Source organism: Lissotriton helveticus, chromosome 3_2 (assembly GCF_964261635.1).
Source record: "Lissotriton helveticus chromosome 3_2, aLisHel1.1, whole genome shotgun sequence".
Classification (NCBI taxonomy): Eukaryota; Metazoa; Chordata; class Amphibia; order Caudata; family Salamandridae; genus Lissotriton; species Lissotriton helveticus.
In genome coordinates this window covers 288,515,881-288,526,323 of record NC_136062.1, presented here as the reverse complement: position 1 = coordinate 288,526,323, position 10,443 = coordinate 288,515,881, and the positions used below count along the sequence as shown (strand labels likewise).

Below are 10,443 nucleotides of genomic sequence, written 5' to 3'. Positions count from 1 at the left end.
CAGAAGGACTTTTTATTTACTGCCTGATCAGAGAACGATCTTGCTTTTCTGACCTATTGGTTTTGCCAGTGCTTTTTGGCCATGCTGTGCATCATTAGCAAAAAGCTTTTGGCTGATGCTGTGTAGCATTCTGAATATAAGAGGAAAAACAAACAGCCATGATGATGACTGGACCATTTATTAGGCTCACAGATTTATGAGGATGTGTGCAAATGCGGGCATCATCATAAATGCATGCGCCTACGAAATAAAGGGGTACATGTTTGGAAAATATGTATTTACTGATCAAAAATGGACCCCCTTTGGCTTGCCTACAGACACAGAAGCCTATTTCATGCCCCACCACGGAGCTAGAATCTCACTGATTGTGTCTTATCTGAAATGTATAAGTAGAAAACGGAACCCTCATGCTCGATTTGCCCGCGCCATCAGTCTTAACATTCTATGATGTACCACACTGCGTGCATGCCATTGAACCAAGAGGCAAGGCAGTTGTCATGTGAACACTGTACTTTGGACAGAGTATTATAGAACATTGTCGTCTATTAATTAAAAAACAACAGGTTTTTGTATGGCTGGTATTCTGAACGCATGCATTTGAAAGTGCTTCCATTCTTCATTATGAAGATAATGTTTTGATGAAATAAATATTTGCCTAAGATCACACAAATTAAGCATGGAATCCATTTTTTATTCAGACAGGTTATCTTTCACAAAAGAGAACTTAAATAGTTCCAGACCGTCATGAAGCATTCTGCAACATCACAAATAGCAGAGTTTGATATTATTAGTACATTGAGGCGGCTACTATGTTCTATGGAAAACAATGTTCACTTTTCAAAATAAATATATTTTTCACCCACATTCAGATCTGGGTCTGAAGCCCTGCCATGGCGTTTTAGGTCTTAAACAATTATGAGAATGGTGCAATTTACGCGTTGTGCCTCTGTTCCAGACTGACAGGACCCTCCTCAAGAGTAGACATAATCATCATAGTGAGTCCTGCAAATGCAATGCCACCTTTGCGCCTCCCTCTAATGATGTGATACTCTGGAGGGTACCTCCATACCCATTATCCAGTATTGCCAGTATCCTTTAACAATTTTTAGCAAGCCTGCAGCTCAAGAATGATAAATGACAGTGCTGACGCTGATGCGCCGCCGCAGCTTATAAAAATGTGCACAATGGGCCAAATGAAGCTTAAAAAATAGAAGGCACTGGTCAATTGAGTATTTTCTCGCACAAATGGGAAAAATATCACCGATTTGTGAGGAAAATTGCCCAATCTGGCATCTCTTTCACAAGTCTGGTGTGAAAGGGAGTTTGAATCTGCTCTGCCCACCAATGGATAGGTGCCCAGTCTGCACTGCTCCAACAGCAGCGATGAGGTCGATGGGAGCCCGCGCCTCCTGCAGCCACAAGGGTATTTCAGTACACAAGGTCCGTCACAGCAGGCGCAGCAGTTCTATTCTATTCAGAGCGATCTGCTCGAAAAAATAACGTTTGTGAACACTCTAGCAGTGCTTTAACAAAAAAAGATATTTTAATCACTGTCTTAAGTAGATTACTTACAAGAGGCGAGATTTACAGAAACACTGTCCACGATTCTCAGAAGCTCCACAGAAGCAAAGACCCCTTGCGCCTGAAAATGGACATTACCAGAGATGAAAGGATTTTTTTAAAAAAATGAAAGCATTCCAACCCCCTAAAAAGTCCATGCAAAGGATGGGAAAGTTAAAACCTCTCCCCTTCCAGTAACATCTGATAGCGACTTTGACACTTCACAAATAAGTGCTTTCCCACCTCATTGAGAACTCCCCTCACTCAGCTGCATCCAGTCAGGAGAAATGGTATCCCTGTATGGCAGGCATGCAACGCTCATTGGGGTCAAAGGGCTTCAGCCCCCATTCTCTTCCCCCAACCCCTGTCGTGTGTGTCAGTCTGGGCTGAGACAGCTTCGCAGGCACACACACAGCTACACCAGAGTACTTCACAGGTCTTTCAAAGACCATTCACTTGTTAACGAGGCTTTTATTGTGCTTTCACCCCTTCTCCGAGTTCCTGCATCACCACTATCTGCCTATGGTTGAAAGATTACTACCCCCCCCCGAAATGTGGCTCTAGTTGCGCCTCTGCTGTCTGGCTTATTTTAATTTCATATGCAGATGTTCAAGTCTGCGCTATACAAATTCGAATTTACATTTTTTATATTTTACAAGAATCTAACCCTGGTGCACAGTGAAGTCATGATACCCCGCTGTATATCGGTGAATCAGCTTACCAAAGTGCAACCCCAAGTTTCACACACACTGAGACTAACTTTGGTCAGGCCCAGTAGATAAAAACTTAACATGAAACGAGTTTTAATACAAGAGTGCATAAGCATGTTACTATTAAATATTTCTGTGTAACTCTTGCTTTTAAAAAATGTTCATCAGGCCATACAGCGCCCTCCTGACAAATTATATCAGCTGTAAACAAACACCAACTTTCCGGTTCGATTGTCTTGTCGGCGTTGTGGCTATGTGGGCAGTAGTATCCGCTCCAGTATTTCTTTTGAGGAAGGAGGAATTTAGTCTGGGAACTTCGCTTCAGATTCGAGGATGAGGTCGCCCTGCTGCTCTGGGGCTTTGGGTGGCAGGAGGCATTCGCCTGGGATTCTCAGTTTCAATAACGTCATCCTTGAAGCCGGTGGGATGGTCCTGTGGTCCAGGGTCGGAGCATTACCGGTACATTCACAGAAATGCCTCTCTCGGGGTGATATTTGCTCGGTGGATAATGTCTGAGCCTTCCCACTAAAGACTAGATGGGGTTTATCTTTCAGAACAAACACTAGATCAGAGTGGATGTTTGTGGGTGTTTCATCTCCTTCATTAGGGAAGGTAATCTTCGTACCCTTTCTTGATTTCTATGTTAATATGATCTCGTCCTTCGGAGTGTGCATTTCTGCCGTCTGTATTTAAGCGCTTTCAGAAATCTTCATTTACTGCTGCGGCCAGTGTAGATTTCATCAAGATGCCTTTTAAGCTCACGCACTACTGGAGGGTCTTGCTTTTTGCTGATGTGATCATGTCCTCGCCGAGCCCGCGGAAACCCCGTTACCTAATCCACCGGCCCCCATCCCAAAGCTGGCAAATGTGTCATTAACGTGCATGGCCTCGTTTCGTTCTGTGCACTGAAGAACGTATCAAAAGGATTGCGGTCTCTGATGAACTGTGAAAACATAGCATGAGGATCGCAGTGAAGTGTAACTGAATGACGGGTCATTAAGGTCCACCGAGCCCGCCACCCATGCCCTTCATAATTATCTGCACCGTACTTGTCGAAGAACTCTCGTTTTTTGGGGTCACTAACAACGTCTGAAGCAGCCTGGCTCCTTGTTTTTGTCAGGGTGGTAGCGCAGCGCTCCTGCTTGCGATATGTTGCTTTTTTGACCTCCTCTTCTCAGGCGCCACGGCGTGCCAGGGCTAGGCTTTTGCACTAATTAATCTTTTTACCCATGGTTGCTAAAATAAATAAATCACACCTCTGTCACATTATCATACAATCAAGTAAAGTATAGTTTTATGCGAGCATCCAACCTCACACTTCCAGATACTAACAATACGCAAAACTGCTTATTTTACCTGAATGTGAGGCTCGCGCCGACACAGACTACTGCTTGCAGAGGCTGAGTGACGTTTCAGCCCCACAGCCAATCACTGGCTAGACCCCAGTCATGGGCTGCTAGCCAATCAGATGCAGCCAAAGTCTCTCTGCAAGCTTCTGATTGGCTGTGAGCCCCAGAGTGCCCACAGCCTGTTGTCTACTTGTCCGTCGGACATAATAGACAATAAATCTTCTTGCCCATCAACAAAAACAACATGGTTCGGGCGTCGGGCGATAGGATTCCCCCACCCCTGTAGAATAGTTATTACTACTCCTACACTATCCAGCACTTTCCCTACTTTTACACCCCCCTGGAGTTAGAATAGTAATTAATACTCATACACTATCCTGTATTTACCCTAATTGAACACCCCCCCTGGAGTTAGAATAGTGATTATTACTCTTACACTATCCAGCACTTACCCTACTATTACACCCCCCTGGAGGTGAAATAGTTATTAATACTCCAGCACTATCCGGCACTTACCCTACTGTTACACCCCCTGGAGTTAGAATAGTAATTAATAATCTTGCACTATCCAGCACTTACCCTACTTTTACACCCCCCTGGAGTTAGAATAGTGATTAATACTCCTACACTATCCAGCACTTACCCTACATTGCCACCCCCCTGGAGTTAGAATAGCAATTAATTCTCCTACACTATCCAGCACTTATCCTACTTTAACACCCCTCAGGAGTTAGAATAGTTATTAATACTCCTACTTTATCCAGCACTTACCCTACTTTAACACCCCCCTGGAGTGAGAATAGAAATGAATACTCTTACACTATCCAGCACTTACCCTACTTTTACAGCCCCCTGGAGTTAGAATAGTTATTAATACTCCTACACTATCCAGCACTTACCCTACTTTAACACCCCCCTGGAGTTAGAATTGTAATTAATACTCTTACACTATCCAGCACTTTCCCTACTTTAACACACCCCTGGAGATTGATTAGTAATTAATACTCCTACACTATCCAGCACTTACCCTACTTTCACACACTCCTGGAGTTAGAAAAGTAATTAATACTCCTACGCTATCCAGCACGTACCCTACTTTAACACATGCCTGGAGTTAGAATCGTTATTAATACTCCTACACTATCCAGTACTTACCCTACACCCCCTGGAGTTAGAATAGTAATTAATACTCCTACACTATCCAGCACTTACCCTACGTTAACACCCCCCTGGACTTAGAATAGTTAATAATACTCATACACTATCCAGCACTTTCCCTACTTTTAAACACCCCTGGAGTTAGAATAGTAATTAATACTCATACACTATCCTGTATTTACCCTAATGTAACACCCCCCTGGAGTTAGAATAGTGATTATTACTCTTACACTATCCAGCACTTACCCTACTATTACACCCCTCTGGAGGTGGAATAGTTATTAATACTCTAACACTATCCGGCACTTACCCTACTTTTACACCCCCCTGGAGTTAGAATAGTAATTAATACTCCTATACTATCCAGCACTTACCCTACATTAACACCCCCCTGGAGTTAGAATGGTAATTAATACTCCTACACTATCCAGCACTACCCTACTTTAACACTCCCCTGGAGTTAGAATAGTAATTAATACTCCTACACTATCCAACACTTACCCAACATTGACACCCCCTTGGAGTTAGAATAGTAACTAATTCTCATACACTATCCAGCACTTACCCTAATGTAACACCCCCCTGGAGTTAGAATAGTTATTAATACTCTTACACTATCCAGCACTTACCCTACTTTAACACCGCCCTGGAGTTAGAATAGTAATTAATACTCCTACACTATCCAGCACTACCCTACTGTTACACCCTCAAGAAGTTAGAATAGTAAATAATACTCTAACACTATCCAGCACTTTACCTACTTTAACACCCCCCTGGAGTTAGAATAGTAATTAATACTCCTACACTATCCAGCACGTAACCTACATTAACACCCCCCTGGAGTTAGAAAAGTAATTAATACTCCTAAACTATCCAGCACTACCCTACTTTAATACTCCCCTGGAGTTAGAATAGTACTTAATACTCTAACACTATCCAGCACTTATCCTACTTTAATACCCCTCAGGAGTTAGAATAGTTATTACTACTCCTACTTTATCCAGCACTTACCCTACTTTAACACCTCCCTGGAGTTAGAATAGTAATTAATACTCTTACACTATCCAGCACTTACCCTACTTCTACAGCCCCCTGGAGTTATAATAGTTATTAATACTCCTACACTATCCAGCACTTACCCTAATTTAACAACCCCTGGAGTTAGAATACTAATTAATACTCTTACACTATCCAGCACTTACCCTACATTAACACCCCCCTGGAGTTAGAATAGTAATTAATACTCCTACACTATGCAGCACTACCCTACTGTTACACCCTCAAGAAGTTAGAATAGTAAATAATACTCTAACACTATCCAGCACTTTACCTACTTTAACACCCCCCTGGAGTTAGAATAGTAATTAATACTCCTACACTATCCAGCACTTAACCTACATTAACACCCCCCTGGAGTTAGAAAAGTAATTAATACTCCTAAACTATCCAGCACTACCCTACTTTAATACTCCCCTGGAGTTAGAATAGTACTTAATACTCTAACACTATCCAGCACTTATCCTACTTTAATACCCCTCAGGAGTTAGAATAGTTATTACTACTCCTACTTTATCCAGCACTTACCCTACTTTAACACCTCCCTGGAGTTAGAATAGTAATTAATACTCTTACACTATCCAGCACTTACCCTACTTCTACAGCCCCCTGGAGTTATAATAGTTATTAATACTCCTACACTATCCAGCACTTACCCTAATTTAACAACCCCTGGAGTTAGAATACTAATTAATACTCTTACACTATCCAGCACTTACCCTACATTAACACCCCCCTGGAGTTAGAATAGTAATTAATACTCCTACACTATGCAGCACTACCCTACTGTTACACCCTCAAGAAGTTAGAATAGTAAATAATACTCTAACACTATCCAGCACTTTACCTACTTTAACACCCCCCTGGAGTTAGAATAGTAATTAATACTCCTACACTATCCAGCACTTAACCTACATTAACACCCCCCTGGAGTTAGAAAAGTAATTAATACTCCTAAACTATCCAGCACTACCCTACTTTAATACTCCCCTGGAGTTAGAATAGTACTTAATACTCTAACACTATCCAGCACTTAACCTACATTAACACCCCCCTGGAGTTAGAATAGTAATTAATACTCCTACACTATCCAGCACTACCCTACTTTAACATCCCCCTGGAGTTAGAATAGTACTTAATACTCTAACACTATCCAGCACTTTTCGTACTTTAACACCCCCCTGGAGTTAGAATAGTAATTAATACTCATACACTATCCTGTATTTACCCTAATGTAACACCCCCCTGGAGTTAGAATAGTGATTATTACTCTTACACTATCCAGCACTTACCCTACTATTACACCCCCCTGGAGGTGGAATAGTTATTAATACTCTAACACTATCCGGCACTTACCCTACTTTTACACCCCCCTGGAGTTAGAATAGTAATTAATACTCCTATACTATCCAGCACTTACCCTACATTAACACCCCCCTGGAGTTAGAATGGTAATTAATACTCCTACACTATCCAGCACTACCCTACTTTAACACTCCCCTGGAGTTAGAATAGTAATTAATACTCCTACACTATCCAACACTTACCCAACATTGACACCCCCTTGGAGTTAGAATAGTAACTAATTCTCATACACTATGCAGCACTTACCCTAATGTAACACCCCCCTGGAGTTAGAATAGTTATTAATACTCTTACACTATCCAGCACTTACCCTACTTTAACACCGCCCTGGAGTTAGAATAGTAATTAATACTCCTACACTATCCAGCACTACCCTACTGTTACACCCTCAAGAAGTTAGAATAGTAAATAATACTCTAACACTATCCAGCACTTTACCTACTTTAACACCCCCCTGGAGTTAGAATAGTAATTAATACTCCTACACTATCCAGCACGTAACCTACATTAACACCCCCCTGGAGTTAGAAAAGTAATTAATACTCCTAAACTATCCAGCACTACCCTACTTTAATACTCCCCTGGAGTTAGAATTATAATTAATTCTCCTACACTATCCAGCACTGTCCCTACTTTAACTCCCCCCTGGAGTTAGAATAGTAATTAATACTCCTACACTATCCAGCACTTACCCTACATTAACACCCCCCTGGAGTTAGAATAGTAATTAATACTCCTACACTATCCAGCACTACCCTACTTTAACACTCCCCTGGAGTTAGAATAGTAATTAATACTCTAACACTATCCAGCACTTTCCCTACTTTAACACCCCCCTGGAGTAAGAATAGTAATTAATACTCCTACACTATCCAACACTTACCCTACATTAACACCCCCCTGGAGTTAGAATTATAATTAATTCTCCTACACTATCCAGCACTTATCCTACTTTAATACCCCTCAGGAGTTAGAATAGTTATTACTACTCCTACTTTATCCAGCACTTACCCTACTTTAACACCTCCCTGGAGTTAGAATAGTAATTAATACTCTTACACTATCCAGCACTTACCCTACTTCTACAGCCCCCTGGAGTTATAATAGTTATTAATACTCCTACACTATCCAGCACTTACCCTAATTTAACAACCCCTGGAGTTAGAATACTAATTAATACTCTTACACTATCCAGCACTTACCCTACATTAACACCCCCCTGGAGTTAGAATAGTAATTAATACTCCTACACTATGCAGCACTACCCTACTGTTACACCCTCAAGAAGTTAGAATAGTAATTAATACTCTAACACTATCCAGCACTTTACCTACTTTAACACCCCCCTGGAGTAAGAATAGTAATTAATAGTCCTACACTATCCAGCACTTAACCTACATTAACACCCCCCTGGAGTTAGAATAGTAATTAATACTCCTACACTATCCAGCACTACCCTACTGTTACACCCTCAAGAAGTTAGAATAGTAAATAATACTCTAACACTATCCAGCACTTTACCTACTTTAACACCCCCCTGGAGTTAGAATAGTAATTAATACTCCTACACTATCCAGCACTTAACCTACATTAACACCCCCCTGGAGTTAGAAAAGTAATTAATACTCCTAAACTATCCAGCACTACCCTACTTTAATACTCCCCTGGACTTAGAATAGTACTTAATACTCTAACACTATCCAGCACTTAACCTACATTAACACCCCCCTGGAGTTAGAATAGTAATTAATACTCTTACACTATCCAGCACTACCCTACTTTAACATCCCCCTGGAGTTAGAATAGTACTTAATACTCTAACACTATCCAGCACTTTTCGTACTTTAACACCCCCCTGGAGTTAGAATAGTAATTAATACTCCTACACTATCCAGCACTACCCTACTGTTACACCCTCAAGAAGTTAGAATAGTAAATAATACTCTAACACTATCCAGTACTTTACCTACTTTAACACCCCCCTGGAGTTAGAACAGTAATTAATACTCCTACACTATCCAGCACTACCCTACTGTTACACCCTCAAGAAGTTAGAATAGTAAATAATACTCTAACACTATCCAGCACTTTACCTACTTTAACACCCCCCTGGAGTTAGAATAGTAATTAATACTCCTACACTATCCAGCACTTAACCTACATTAACACCCCCCTGGAGTTAGAAAAGTAATTAATACTCCTAAACTATCCAGCACTACCCTACTTTAATACCCCCCTGGAGTTAGAATAGTACTTAATACTCTAACACTATCCAGCACTGTCCCTACTTTAACTCCCCCCTGGAGTTAGAATAGTAATTAATACTCCTACACTATCCAGCACTTACCCTACATTAACACCCCCCTGGAGTTAGAATAGTAATTAATACTCCTACACTATCCAGCACTACCCTACTTTAACACTCCCCTGGAGTTAGAATAGTAATTAATACTCTAACACTATCCAGCACTTTCCCTACTTTAACACCCCCCCTGGAGTAAGAATAGTAATTAATACTCCTACACTATCCAACACTTACCCTACATTAACACCCCCCTGGAGTTAGAATTATAATTAATTCTCCTACACTATCCAGCACTTATCCTACTTTAATACCCCTCAGGAGTTAGAATAGTTATTACTACTCCTACTTTATCCAGCACTTACCCTAATTTAACACCTCCCTGGAGTTAGAATAGTAATTAATACTCTTACACTATCCAGCACTTACCCTACTTCTACAGCCCCCTGGAGTTATAATAGTTATTAATACTCCTACACTATCCAGCACTTACCCTAATTTAACAACCCCTGGAGTTAGAATAGCAATTAATACTCTTACACTATCCAGCACTTACCCTACATTAACACCCCCCTGGAGTTAGAATAGTAATTAATACTCCTACACTATGCAGCACTACCCTACTGTTACACCCTCAAGAAGTTAGAATAGTAATTAATACTCTAACACTATCCAGCACTTTAACTACTTTAACACCCCCCTGGAGTAAGAATAGTAATTAATAGTCCTACACTATCCAGCACTTAACCTACATTAACACCCCCCTGGAGTTAGAATAGTAATTAATACTCCTACACTATCCAGCACTACCCTACTGTTACACCCTCAAGAAGTTAGAATAGTAAATAATACTCTAACACTATCCAGCACTTTACCTACTTTAACACCCCCCTGGAGTTACAATAGTAATTAATAATCCTACACTATCCAGCACTTAACCTAC

General features: G+C 41.0%; 1 pseudogene; it reads right to left on the bottom strand.

Moving 5' to 3' along the window:
- Nucleotides 1-463: 463 nt before the first annotated feature.
- On the bottom strand, nt 464-3,754 carry LOC144826305 (dnaJ homolog subfamily B member 1 pseudogene; annotated as a pseudogene).
- Between the last annotated feature and the right edge of the window lie 6,689 nt (nt 3,755-10,443).